A 13,341-nucleotide genomic window follows, 5' to 3' on the forward strand; every position below is an offset into this window, starting at 1 on the left:
ATGACACGTATGACGCCGGAAACGGAAAAGAATTTTTGCGCCAAAAAAATCCGCGCCAAGAATGACGCAATAAAATGAAGCATTTTCAGCCCCCGCGAGCCTAACAGCCCACAGGGAAAAAAGTCAAATTTTTGAAGGTAAGAAAAAATGATTAAATCAAATGCATTATCCCAAATATGAAACTGACTGTCTGAAAATAAGGAAAGTTGAACATTCTGAGTCAAGGCAAATAAATGTTTGAATACATATATTTAGAACTTTATAAACAAAGTGCCCAACCATAGCTTAGAGTGTCACAGAAAATAAGATTTACTTACCCCAGGACACTCATCTACATGTTTGTAGAAAGCCAAACCAGTACTGAAACGAGAATCAGCAGAGGTAATGGAATATATAAGAGTATATCGTCGATCTGAAAAGGGAGGTAAGAGATGAATCTCTACGACCGATAACAGAGAACCTATGAAATAGACCCCGTAGAAGGAGATCACTGCATTCAAATAGGCAATACTCTCCTCACATCCCTCTGACATTCACTGCACGCTGAGAGGAAAACCGGGCTCCAACTTGCTGCGGAGCGCATATCAACGTAGAATCTAGCACAAACTTACTTCACCACCTCCATCGGAGGCAAAGTTTGTAAAACTGAATTGTGGGTGTGGTGAGGGGTGTATTTATAGGCATTTTGAGGTTTGGGAAACTTTGCCCCTCCTGGTAGGAATGTATATCCCATACGTCACTAGCTCATGGACTCTTGCTAATTACATGAAAGAAAATATTTTAACTGCACATACCTTATTACAGGAAAACCTGCACGCTATTCCCCCTCGGAAGTTACCTCACTCCTCAGAATATGTGAGAACAGCAAAGGATCTTAGTTACTTCTGCTAAGATCATAGAAAACGCAGGCAGATTCTTCTTCTAAATACTGCCTGAGATAAACAGTACACTCCGGTACCATTTAAAAATAACAAACTTTTGATTGAAGAAATAAACTAAGTATAAAACACCACAGTCCTCTTACGACCTCCATCTTAGTTGAGAGTTGCAAGAGAATGACTGGATATGGCAGTGAGGGGAGGAGCTATATAGCAGCTCTGCTGTGGGTGATCCTCTTGCAACTTCCTGTTGGGAAGGAGAATATCCCACAAGTAATGGATGATGCGTGGACTGGATACACTTAACAAGAGAAATTAGGTTTTATGTTCCTTTAAAGGACTATTAAATACAACAGAACTACAAAATTATCAAGTGCATAATAAAAAGACAATGCAATAACACTTTCAAATAAGCAGATTTTTTTTAATGACAAATATATTTATTTGTCCCCATTCCCTGGCCCCTGTATCATGTGACAGCCATCAGCCAATCACAGACTAGCATACATTTACTCTGTGAGCTTGTGCCTCAGAAAGTGTGTATGCAAAAAAATGCTAAATTTGATAATGGAAGTAAAGTGGAAAGTCTCTTAAAACTGCATGCTGATTCTGAAGTTTAAGTTTGACTTTAGTCTCTTTAAAGGGACAATACAATTAAAATTAAATGTTCATTAATCAGATGGTGCATGCAATTAAACAAAGAGAATGAAGCAAAGTAAATTGGAAAGCTCTATATGAATTATGAAAGAAAAACCTGACTTATTTTTTTTTATCAATCTAAAAGAAGATTATTTCAGGATTTAGTGCAATTTTTATTCAGAAAAAAATATTTGCTGTGCCGATCAGACCAACTTTTACTTGTTATGTCTGTAAAGCTTTGTCCCTGTCCTCAACACAGCTGTAAGAATTCTTCATATCAACCTTAGAGCACTGATACAGCAGTTTCAGCTGTCACAAATGAGCATTTCCTGCGAGTTTATAGAACGTTCACTTTACCTTTTCAAATCACTGCTATTTTATATGATGACATTTTGAGTACAATGGAAAAATCCAGTTAGACGCTCCCTATTGAATGTGCACAACTGGTCTATGGGATATAAGAATACTGATACTGATTTAAGCTTTATATTTATGTATTTTTTTTATTTATTTTTTAACTGTGTTGCTGCCCTCATCACTATTTTTCTGAATTATTATTCATCATAAAATGGCATAAACATACAATAAGAAAACGTTCTAGTATTTCCCTAAAATAATGTGTTTGCTTTGGAGTAAAGCCAGTGATTGGTGCATATACCACTCGTGATTATCTCGTAGGCTTGTGTTCAGCTTGCAGGGGGTAAATAAAGTTAAATATAAACAATAGCACAGTTAATTATAAAATATTCTAGCGCATCAGAAAATGTTCTTGTCCTTTTGATTGTAAGATGCCTTTTGTACCTCCCTATGACACAGGCAACCTTTGATGATGAAAACACTAAATACTACACTTTGCACAACATAATCATCTCGTGTCTAACTTGCCAGATGCTGAATAACCATTGCCACCATAGCAATTCAGTTATTGTTAGAATAAGAATGCCATTCTTTATTTTCAATAGCAAAAAGCATTATGTTAATGTCTTCTATAATAATGTGTAAGCAAAATAGCAGTAACTCACTGACAATAATGTATGTCTCTAGTGAAGTGTTATTAAAGGGAAACAATTTTATTCATACAAATAGAAACCTACAAAGACAGAATGTCATTAGCTGTTAAATACAAAATAAGAGTAATCTCTTTAAATTAAAGTCATCAATGAAAATTTGTCTCCATAATTACAATGACATATTTATTTTAATAAAATGGCAACTGTGCAACCAAATAATACAATTATATCGTCCGTATGTAGAATTAAAGTAATGAAAATGTCATGTAAGCCATATTGATCTAATATATCTTAAAATAAATTTAATAACCTGATCAATGCAATTACTTTCAATATTTATCAATGAGACAGATTATATATATATATATATATATATATATTTATTTTTTTGTTTGTTTTTTAAAATTTACAAAACCATCTTATTAGAAAAACATAATTTATGTAAGAACTTACCTGATAAATTCATTTCTTTCATATTAGCAAGAGTCCATGAGCTAGTGACGTATGGGATATACATTCCTACCAGGAGGGGCAAAGTTTCCCAAACCTCAAAATGCCTATAAATACACCCCTTACCACACCCACAAATCAGTTTAACGAATAGCCAAGAAGTGGGGTGATAAGAAAAAAGTGCGAAAGCATAAAAAATAAGGAATTGGAATAATTGTGCTTTATACAAAAAAATCATAACCACCACAAAAAAAGGGTGGGCCTCATGGACTCTTGCTAATATGAAAGAAATGAATTTATCAGGTAAGTTCTTACATAAATTATGTTTTCTTTCATGTAATTAGCAAGAGTCCATGAGCTAGTGACGTATGGGATAATGAATACCCAAGATGTGGATCTTCCACGCAAGAGTCACTAGAGAGGGAGGGATAAAATAAAGACAGCCAATTCCGCTGAAAAATAATCCACACCCAAAACAGTTTAAATCTCATAATGAAAAAAAACTGAAATTATAAGCAGAAGAATCAAACTGAAACAGCTGCCTGAAGTACTTTTCTACCAAAGACTGCTTCTGAAGAAGAAAACACATCAAAATGGTAGAATTTAGTAAAAGTATGCAAAGAAGACCAAGTTGCTGCTTTGCAAATCTGATCAACCGAAGCTTCATTCCTAAATGCCCAGGAAGTAGAGACTGACCTAGTCGAATGAGCTGTAATCCTTTGAGGCGGAGTTCTACCCGACTCAACATAAGCATGATGAATCAAAGACTTTAACCAAGATGCCAAGGAAATGGCAGAAGCCTTCTGACCTTTCCTAGAACCAGAAAAGATAACAAATAGACTAGAAGTCTTTCGGAAATCTTTAGTAGCTTCAACATAATATTTCAAAGCTCTAACTACATCCAAAGAATGCAACGATCTTTCCTTAGAGATCTTAGGATTAGGACACAATGAAGGAACTACAATTTCTCTACTAATGTTGTTAGAATTCACAACCTTAGGTAAAAATGTAAATGAAGTTCGCAAAACCGCCTTATCCTGATGAAAAATCAGAAAAGGAGACTCACACGAAAGAGCAGATAATTCAGAAACTCTTCTAGCAGAAGAGATTGCCAAAAGAAACAAAACTTTCCAAGAAAGTAATTTAATATCCAGCGAATGCATAGGTTCAAACGGAGGAGCTTGAAGAGCCCCTAGAACCAAATTCAAACTCCAAGGATGAGAGATTGACTTAATGATAGATTTTATACGAACCAAAGCCTGTACAAAACAATGAATATCAGGAAGTTTAGCAATCTTTCTGTGAAAAAGAACAGAAAGAGCAGAGATTTGTCCTTTCAAGGAACTTGCAGACAAACCTTTATCCAAACCATCCTGAAGAAACTGTAAAATTCTAGGAATTCTAAAAGAATGCCAAGAAAAATGATGAGAAGAACACCAAGAAATGTAAGTCTTCCAGACTCGATAATATATCTTTCTAGATACAGATTTACGAGCCTGTAACATAGTATTAATTACGGAGTCAGAGAAACCTCTTTGACTAAGAATCAAGCGTTCAATCTCCATACCTTTAAATTTAAGGATTTGAGATCCTGATGGAAAAAAGGACCTTGCGACAGAAGGTCTGGTCTTAACGGAAGAGTCCACGGTTGGCAAGAGGCCATCCGGACAAGATCCGCATACCAAAACCTGTGAGGCCATGCTGGAGCTACCAGCAGAACAAACGAGCATTCCTTCAGAATCTTGGAGATCACTCTTGGAAGAAGAACTAGAGGCGGAAAGATATAAGCAGGATGATACTTCCAAGGAAGTGACAATGCATCCACTGCTTCCGCTTGAGGATCCCTGGATCTGGACAGATACCTGGGAAGTTTCTTGTTTAGATGAGAGGCCATCAGATCTATTTCTGGAAGTCCCCACATATAGACAATCTGAAGAAATACCTCTGGGTGAAGAGACCATTCGCCCGGATGCAACGTTTGGCGACTGAGATAATCCGCTTCCCAATTGTCTATACCTGGGATATGAACCGCAGAAACTAGACAGGAGCTGGATTCCGCCCAAACCAGAATTCGAGATACTTCTTTCATAGCCAGAGGGCTGTGAGTCCCTCCTTGATGATTGATGTATGCCACAGTTGTGACATTGTCTGTCTGAAAACAAATGAACGACTCTCTCTTTAGAAGAGGCCAAGACTGAAGAGCTCTGAAAATTGCACGGAGTTCCAAAATATTGATCGGTAATCTCACCTCCTGGATTACAGTCCAGGTCGGGAGAACAAAAGAAGCCCCCTGAACTAAACGATGGTGATCTGTCCACCACGTCAGAGAGTGTCGTACAATCGGTTTCAAAGATATTAATTGAGATATCTTTGTGTAATCCCTGCACCATTGGTTCAGCATACAGAGCTGAAGAGGTCGCATGTGAAAACGAGCAAAGGGGATCGCGTCCGATGCAGCAGTCATAAGACCTAGAATTTCCATGCATAAGGCTACCGAAGGGAATGATTGTGACTGAAGGTTTCGACAAGCTGTTATCAATTTTAGACGTCTCTTGTCTGTCAAAGACAGAGTCATGGACACTGAATCTATCTGGAAACCCAAAAAGGTTACCCTTGTCTCAGGAATCAATGAACTTTTTAGTAAATTGATCCTCCAACCATGATCTTGAAGAAACAACACAAGTCGATTCGTATGAGATTCTGCTAAATGTGAAGACTGAGCAAGTACCAAGATATCGTCCAAATAAGGAAATACCACAATACCCTGTTCTCTGATTACAGACAGAAGGGCACCGAGAACCTTTGTAAAAATTCTTGGAGCTGTTGCTAGGCCAAACGGCAGAGCCACAAACTGGTAATGCTTGTCTAGGAACGAGAATCTCAGAAACTGATAGTGATCTGGATGAATCGGAATATACAGATATGCATCCTGTAAATCTATTGTAGACATATAATGCCCTTGCTGAACAAAAGGCAGGATAGTCCTTACAGTTACCATTTTGAACGTTGGTATCCTTACGTAACGATTCAATATTTTTAGATCCAGAACTGGTCTGAAGGAATTCTCCTTCTTTGGTACAATGAAGAGATTTGAATAAAACCCCAGCCCCTGTTCCAGAACTGGAACTGGCATAATTACTCCAGCCAACTCTAGATCTGAAACACATTTCAGAAATGCTTGAGCCTTCGCTGGATTTACTGGGACACGGGAAAGAAAAAATCTCTTTGCAGGAGGCCTTATCTTGAAGCCAATTCTGTACCCTTCTGAAACAATATTCTGAATCCAAAGATTGTGAACGGAATTGATCCAAATTTCTTTGAAAAAACGTAATCTGCCCCCTACCAGCTGAGCTGGAATGAGGGCCGCACCTTCATGTGGACTTAGGAGCTGGCTTTGATATTCTAAAAGGCTTGGATTTATTCCAGACTGGAGATGGTTTCCAAACTGATACCGCTCCTGAGGATGAAGGATCAGGCTTTTGTTCCTTGTTGTGACGAAAGGAACGAAAACGAATATTAGACCTAAATTTACCTTTAGATTTTTTATCCTGTGGTAAAAAAGTTCCTTTCCCTCCAGTAACAGTTGAGATAATAGAATCCAACTGAGAACCAAATAATTTATTACCCTGGAAAGAAAGGGAAAGCAGAGTAGACTTAGAAGACATATCAGCATTCCAAGTTTTAAGCCATAAAGCTCTTCTAGCTAAAATAGCTAGAGACATATACCTGACATCAACTCTAATGATATCAAAAGATGGCATCACAAATAAAATTATTAGCATGTTGAAGAAGAATAATAATGCTATGAGAATTATGATCTGTTACTTGTTGCGCTAAGGCTTCCAACCAAAAAGTTGAAGCTGCAGCAACATCCGCCAAAGATATAGCAGGTCTAAGAAGATTACCTGAACAAAAGTAAGCTTTTCTTAGAAAGGATTCAATTTTCCTATCTAAAGGATCCTTAAAGGAAGTACCATCTGCCGTAGGAATGGTAGTACGCTTAGCAAGAGTAGAGACAGCCCCATCAACCTTAGGGATTTTGTCCCAAAATTCTAATCTGTCAGATGGCACAGGATATAATTGCTTAAAACGTTTAGAAGGAGTAAATGAATTACCCAAATTATTCCATTCCCTGGAAATTACTTCAGAAATAGCACCAGGAACAGGAAAAACTTCTGGAATAATTACAGGAGATTTAAAAACCTTATCTAAACGTTTAGATTTAGTATCAAGAGAACCAGAATCCTCAGTTTCTAATGCAATTAGGACTTCTTTAAGTAAAGAACGAATAAATTCCATTTTAAATAAATATGAAGATTTATCAGCATCAACCTCTGAGACAGAATCCTCTGAACCAGAAGAACCATTATCAGAATCAGAATGATGATGTTCATTTAAAAATTCATCCGAAAAATGAGAAGTTTTAAAAGACTTTTTACGTTTACTAGAAGGAGGAATAACAGACATAGCCTTCTTAATGGATTTAGAAACAAAATCTCTTATGTTATCAGGAACACTCTGAGTATTAGATGTTGATGGAACAGCAACAGGTAATGTAACTTTACTAAAGGAAATATTATCTGCATTAACAAGTTTGTCATGACATTCAATACAAACAACAGCTGGAGGAACAGCTACCAAAATTTTACAATAGATACACTTAGCTTTGGTAGCTCCAGCACCAGGCAGCGATTTTCCAGAAGTATCCTCTGACTCAGCTTCAACATGGGACATCTTGCAATATGTAATAGAAAAAACAACATATAAAGCAAAATTGATCAAATTCCTTAAATGACAGTTTCAGGAATGGGAAAAAATGCCAGTGAACAAGCTTCTAGCAACCAGAAGCAATAAAAAATTAGACTTAAATAATGTGGAGACAAAAGTGACGCCCATATTGTTTTAGCGCCAAATAAGACGCCCACATTATTTGGCGCCTAAATGCTTTTGGCGCCAAAAATGACGCCACATCCGTAATGCCGACATTTTTGGCGCAAAAGAACGTAAAAAATGACGCAACTTCCGGCGACACGTATGACGCCGGAAATAGAAAAAAAAAATTTGCGCCAAAAAAGTCCGCGCCAAGAATGACGCAATAAAATGAAGCATTTTCAGCCCCCGCGAGCCTAACAGCCCACAGGGAAAAGTCAAATTTTAAGGTAAGAAAAAAATTGTTTTACTCAAATGCATTATCCCAAATATGAAACTGACTGTCTGAAAATAAGGGATGTTGAACATCCTGAGTCAAGGCAAATAAATGTTTGAATACATATATTTAGAACTTTATAAAAAAGTGCCCAACCATAGCTTAGAGTGTCACAGAAAATAAGACTTACTTACCCCAGGACACTCATCTACATGTTGTAGAAAGCCAAACCAGTACTGAAACGAAAATCAGCAGAGGTAATGGTATATATATATATATATATATATAAGAGTATATCGTCGATCTGAAAAGGGAGGTAAGAGATGAATCTCTACGACCGATAACAGAGAACCTATGAAATAGACCCCGTAGAAGGAGATCATTGAATTCAAATAGGCAATACTCTCCTCACATCCCTCTGACATTCACTGCACGCTGAGAGGAAAACCGGGCTCCAACCTGCTGCGGAGCGCATATCAACGTAGAATCTAGCACAAACTTACTTCACCACCTCCATAGGAGGCAAAGTTTGTAAAACTGATTTGTGGGTGTGGTGAGGGGTGTATTTGTAGGCATTTTGAGGTTTGGGAAACTTTGCCCCTCCTGGTAGGAATGTATATCCCATACGTCACTAGCTCATGGACTCTTGCTAATTACATGAAAGAAATAAAGTTATTAGCATGTTGAAGAAGATTAACAATGCTATGAGTATTATGATCTGTTACTTGTTGCGCTAAAGCTTCTAACCAGAAAGTTGAAGCTGCAGCAACATCCGCCAAAGATATAGCAGGTCTAAGAAGATTACCTGAACATAAGTAAGCTTTTCTTAGAAAGGATTCAATTTTCCTATCTAAAGGATCCTTAAAGGAGGTACTATCTGCCGTAGGAATAGTAGTACGTTTAGCAACCTTAGGGATTTTGTCCCAAAACTCTAATCTGTCAGATGGCACAGGATATAATTGCTTAAACCGTTTAGAAGGAGTAAATAAATTACCCAGATTATTCCATTCCCTGGAAATTACTTCAGAAATAGCATCAGGGACGGGAAAATCCTCCGGAATAACTGCAGGAGGTTTAAAGACCGTATTCAAACGTTTAGATTTAGTATCAAGAGGACCAGACTCCTCTATTTCTAATGCAATTAAGACTTCTTTAAGCAAAGAACGAATAAATTCTATTTTAAATAAATAAGAAGATTTATCAGTATCAATCTCTGAAACAGAACCTTCTGAACCAGAACAATCAGTATCAGAAACAGAATCAGAATGATGATGTTCGTTTAAAAAGTCATCTGAAACATGAGAAGTTTTAAAAGACCTTTTATGTTTACTGGAAGGAGGAATAACATAGCCTTCTTAATAGATTTAGAAACAAAATCTCTTATGTTAACAGGGACACCCTGAATATTAGATGTTGATGGAACAGCAACAGGTAATGGAACATTACTAAAGGAAATATTATCTGCATTAGAAAGTTTGTCATGACATTCATTACAAACAACAGCCGGAGGAACAGTTACCACAAGTTTACAACAAATACACTTAACTTTGGTAGATCCAGCATCAGGCAGCGATTTTCCAGAAGTAGCTTCTGACTCAGGGTCAAGCTGAGACATCTTGCAATATGTAATAGAAAAAACAACATATAAAGCAAAATTGATCAAATTCCTTAAATGACAGTTTCAGGAATGGGAAAAAATGCCAATGAACCAGCTTCTAGCAACCAGAAGCAAATAAATAATGAGACTTAAATATTGTGGAGACAATAATGACGCCCATATTTTTTAGCGCCAAAAAAGACGCCCACATTAATTGGCGCCTAAATGCTTTTGGCGCCAAAAATGACGCCACATCCGGTAACGCTGACACTTTTGGCGCAAAAAACGTCAAAAATGACGCAACTTCCGGCGACAAGTACGACGCCGGAAATGACACCGAAAATTTTTGCGCCAAAAAAGTCAGCGCCAAGAATGACGCAATAAAATGAAGCATTTTCAGCCCCCGCGAGCCTAACAGCCCACAGGAAAAAAAGTCAAATTTTAAGGTAAGAAAAATTGGTTTATTCATATGCATTTAACCCAAATATGAAACTGACTGTCTGAAATAAGGAACGTTGAACATCCTGAATCAAGGCAAATAAATGTTTAAACACATATTTAGAACTTTATATAAAAGTGCCCAACCTTAGCTTAGAGTAAGACTTACTTACCCCAGGACACTCATCTACATGTAGTAGAAAGCCAAACCAGTACTGAAACGAGAATCAGTAGAGGTAATGGTATATATAAGAGTATATCGTCGATCTGAAAAGGGAGGTAAGAGATGAATCTCTACTACCGATAACAGAGAACCTATGAAATAGACCCCGTAGAAGGAGATCATTGAATTCAAATAGGCAATACTCTCTTCACATCCCTCTGACATTCACTGCATACTGAGAGGAAAACCGGGCTCCAGCCTGCTGCGAAGCGCATATCAACGTAGAATCTAGCACAAACTTACTTCACCACCTCCATGGGAGGCAAAGTTTGTAAAACTGATTTGTGGGTGTGGTGAGGGGTGTATTTATAGGCATTTTGAGGTTTGGGAAACTTTGCCCCTCCTGGTAGGAATGTATATCCCATACGTCACTAGCTCATGGACTCTTGCTAATTACATGAAAGAAATAAAGTCAACATTGTTTTTTCCCAAAATAATTTTATACAGTAGAATCTTCATTTGCCAATTTAACAGACATACTAGAAATATACAGATCAACAATTGCTGAAAGTTTATATATAAAAATGCCTCAGTTTAACCTTTCACTAAAATGGTAAAAAACAGAATTTATGTTTACCTGATAAATTACTTTCTCCAACGGTGTGTCCGGTCCACGGCGTCATCCTTACTTGTGGGATATTCTCTTCCCCAACAGGAAATGGCAAAGAGCCCAGCAAAGCTGGTCACATGATCCCTCCTAGGCTCTGCCTTCCCCAGTCATTCGACCGACGTAAAGGAGGAATATTTGCATAGGAGAAATCATATGATACCGTGGTGACTGTAGTTAAAGAAAATAAATCATCAGACCTGATTAAAAAACCAGGGCGGGCCGTGGACCGGACACACCGTTGGAGAAAGTAATTTATCAGGTAAACATAAATTCTGTTTTCTCCAACATAGGTGTGTCCGGTCCACGGCGTCATCCTTACTTGTGGGAACCAATACCAAAGCTTTAGGACACGGATGATGGGAGGGAGCAAATCAGGTCACCTAGATGGAAGGCACCACGGGTTGCAAAACCTTTCTCCCAAAAATAGCCTCAGAAGAAGCAAAAGTATCAAATTTGTAAAATTTGGTAAAAGTGTGCAGTGAAGACCAAGTCGCTGCCTTACATATCTGATCAACAGAAGCCTCGTTCTTAAAGGCCCATGTGGAAGCCACGGCCCTAGTGGAATGAGCTGTGATTCTTTCAGGAGGCTGCCGTCCGGCAGTCTCATAAGCCAATCTGATGATGCTTTTAAGCCAAAAAGATAGAGAGGTAGAAGTTGCTTTTTGACCTCTCCTTTTACCAGAATAAACAACAAACAAGGAAGATGTTTGTCTGAAATCCTTTGTAGCATCTAAATAGAATTTTAGAGCACGGACAACGTCCAAATTGTGTAACAAACGTTCCTTCTATGAAACTGGATTCGGACACAAAGAAGGTACAACTATCTCCTGGTTAATATTTTTGTTGGAAACAACCTTCGGAAGAAAACCAGGCTCAGTACGTAAAAACCACCTTATCTGCATGGACCAGATAGGGCGGAGAACACTGCAGAGCAGATAACTCAGAAACTCTTCTAGCGGAAGAAATTGCAACCTAAAACAAAACTTTCCAAGATAATAACTTAATATCTATGGAATGTAAGGGTTCAAACGGAACCCCTTGAAGAACTGAAAGAACTAGATTAAGACTCCAGGGAAGAGTCAAAGGTCTGTAAACAGGCTTGATTCTAACCAGAGCCTGAACAAACGCTTAAACGTCTGGCACAGCTGCCAGCCTTTTGTGAAGTAAAACAGATAAAGCAGAGATCTGTCCCTTCAGAGAACTCGCAGAAAATCCTTTCTCCAAACCTTCTTGTAGAAAGGAAAGAATCTTAGGAATTTTTATCTTGTTCCATGGGAATCCTTTAGATTCACACCAACAGATATATTTTTTCCATATATTATGGTAAATTTTTCTAGTTACAGGCTTTCTAGCCTGAATAAGAGTATCTATTACAGAATCTGAAAACCCACGCTTTGATAAAATCAAGCGTTCAAACTCCAAGCAGTCAGTTGGAGGAAAACCAGATTCGGATGTTCGAATGGACCCTGAATAAGAAGGTCCTGTCTCAAAGGTAGCTTCCATGATGGAGCCGATGACACATTCACCAGGTCTGCATACCAAGTCCTGCGTGGCCACACAGGAACTATCAAGGTCACCGAAGCCCTCTCCAGATTGATCCTGGCTACCAGCCTGGGAATGAGAGGAAACGGTGGGAATACATAAGCTAGGTTGAAGATCCAAGGTGCTACTATTGTATCCAATAGAGTCGCCTTGGGATCCCTGGATTTGGACCCGTAACAAGGGACCATGAAGTTCTGACGAGAGGCCATCAGAACCAAGTCTGGAATGCCCCATAATTGAGTTATTTGGGCAAAGATTTCCAGATGGAGTTCCCACTCCCCCGGATGCTCCTCCATCGCCAGGGAACTCCTTGTTACCCCCTAATGGTTGATATATGTAACAGTCGTCATGATGACTGATTGAAACCTTATGAATTTGGCCTTTGCTAGTCGAGGCCAAGCCTTGAGAGCATTGAATATCGCTCTCAGTTCCATTATGTTTATCGGGAGAAGAGAGTCTTCCCGAAACCATAGACCCTGAGTTTTCAGGGGTTCCCAGACCGCGCCCCAGCCCACCAGACTGGCGTCGGTCGTGACAATGACCTATTCTGGTCTGCGGAAGCTCATTCCCTGTGACAGGTTGTCCAGGGTCAGCCACCAACGGAGTGAATCTCTGGTTATTTGATCTACTTGTATCGTCGGAGACAAGTCTGTATAATCCCCATTCCACTGTCTGAGCATGCCCAGGTGCAATGGTCTTAGATGAATTCGTGCAAAAGGAACTATGTCCATTGCCGCAACCATCAACCCTATTACTTCCATGGACTGCGCTATGGAAGGAAGAAGAACAGAATGAAGTACCTGACAAG

The 13,341-nt window shown here is 38.6% G+C and overlaps 1 protein-coding gene across 1 annotated transcript in view; it reads right to left on the minus strand.

Annotated features, from left to right (window-relative positions):
• Nucleotides 1-13,341, minus strand: part of MCCC2 (methylcrotonyl-CoA carboxylase subunit 2) — a 248,697-nt gene that overhangs the window by 73,502 nt on the left and 161,854 nt on the right. The window lies entirely within an intron of this gene.

This window comes from Bombina bombina, chromosome 2 (genome assembly GCF_027579735.1).
Source record: "Bombina bombina isolate aBomBom1 chromosome 2, aBomBom1.pri, whole genome shotgun sequence".
Lineage (NCBI taxonomy): Eukaryota > Metazoa > Chordata > Amphibia > Anura > Bombinatoridae > Bombina > Bombina bombina.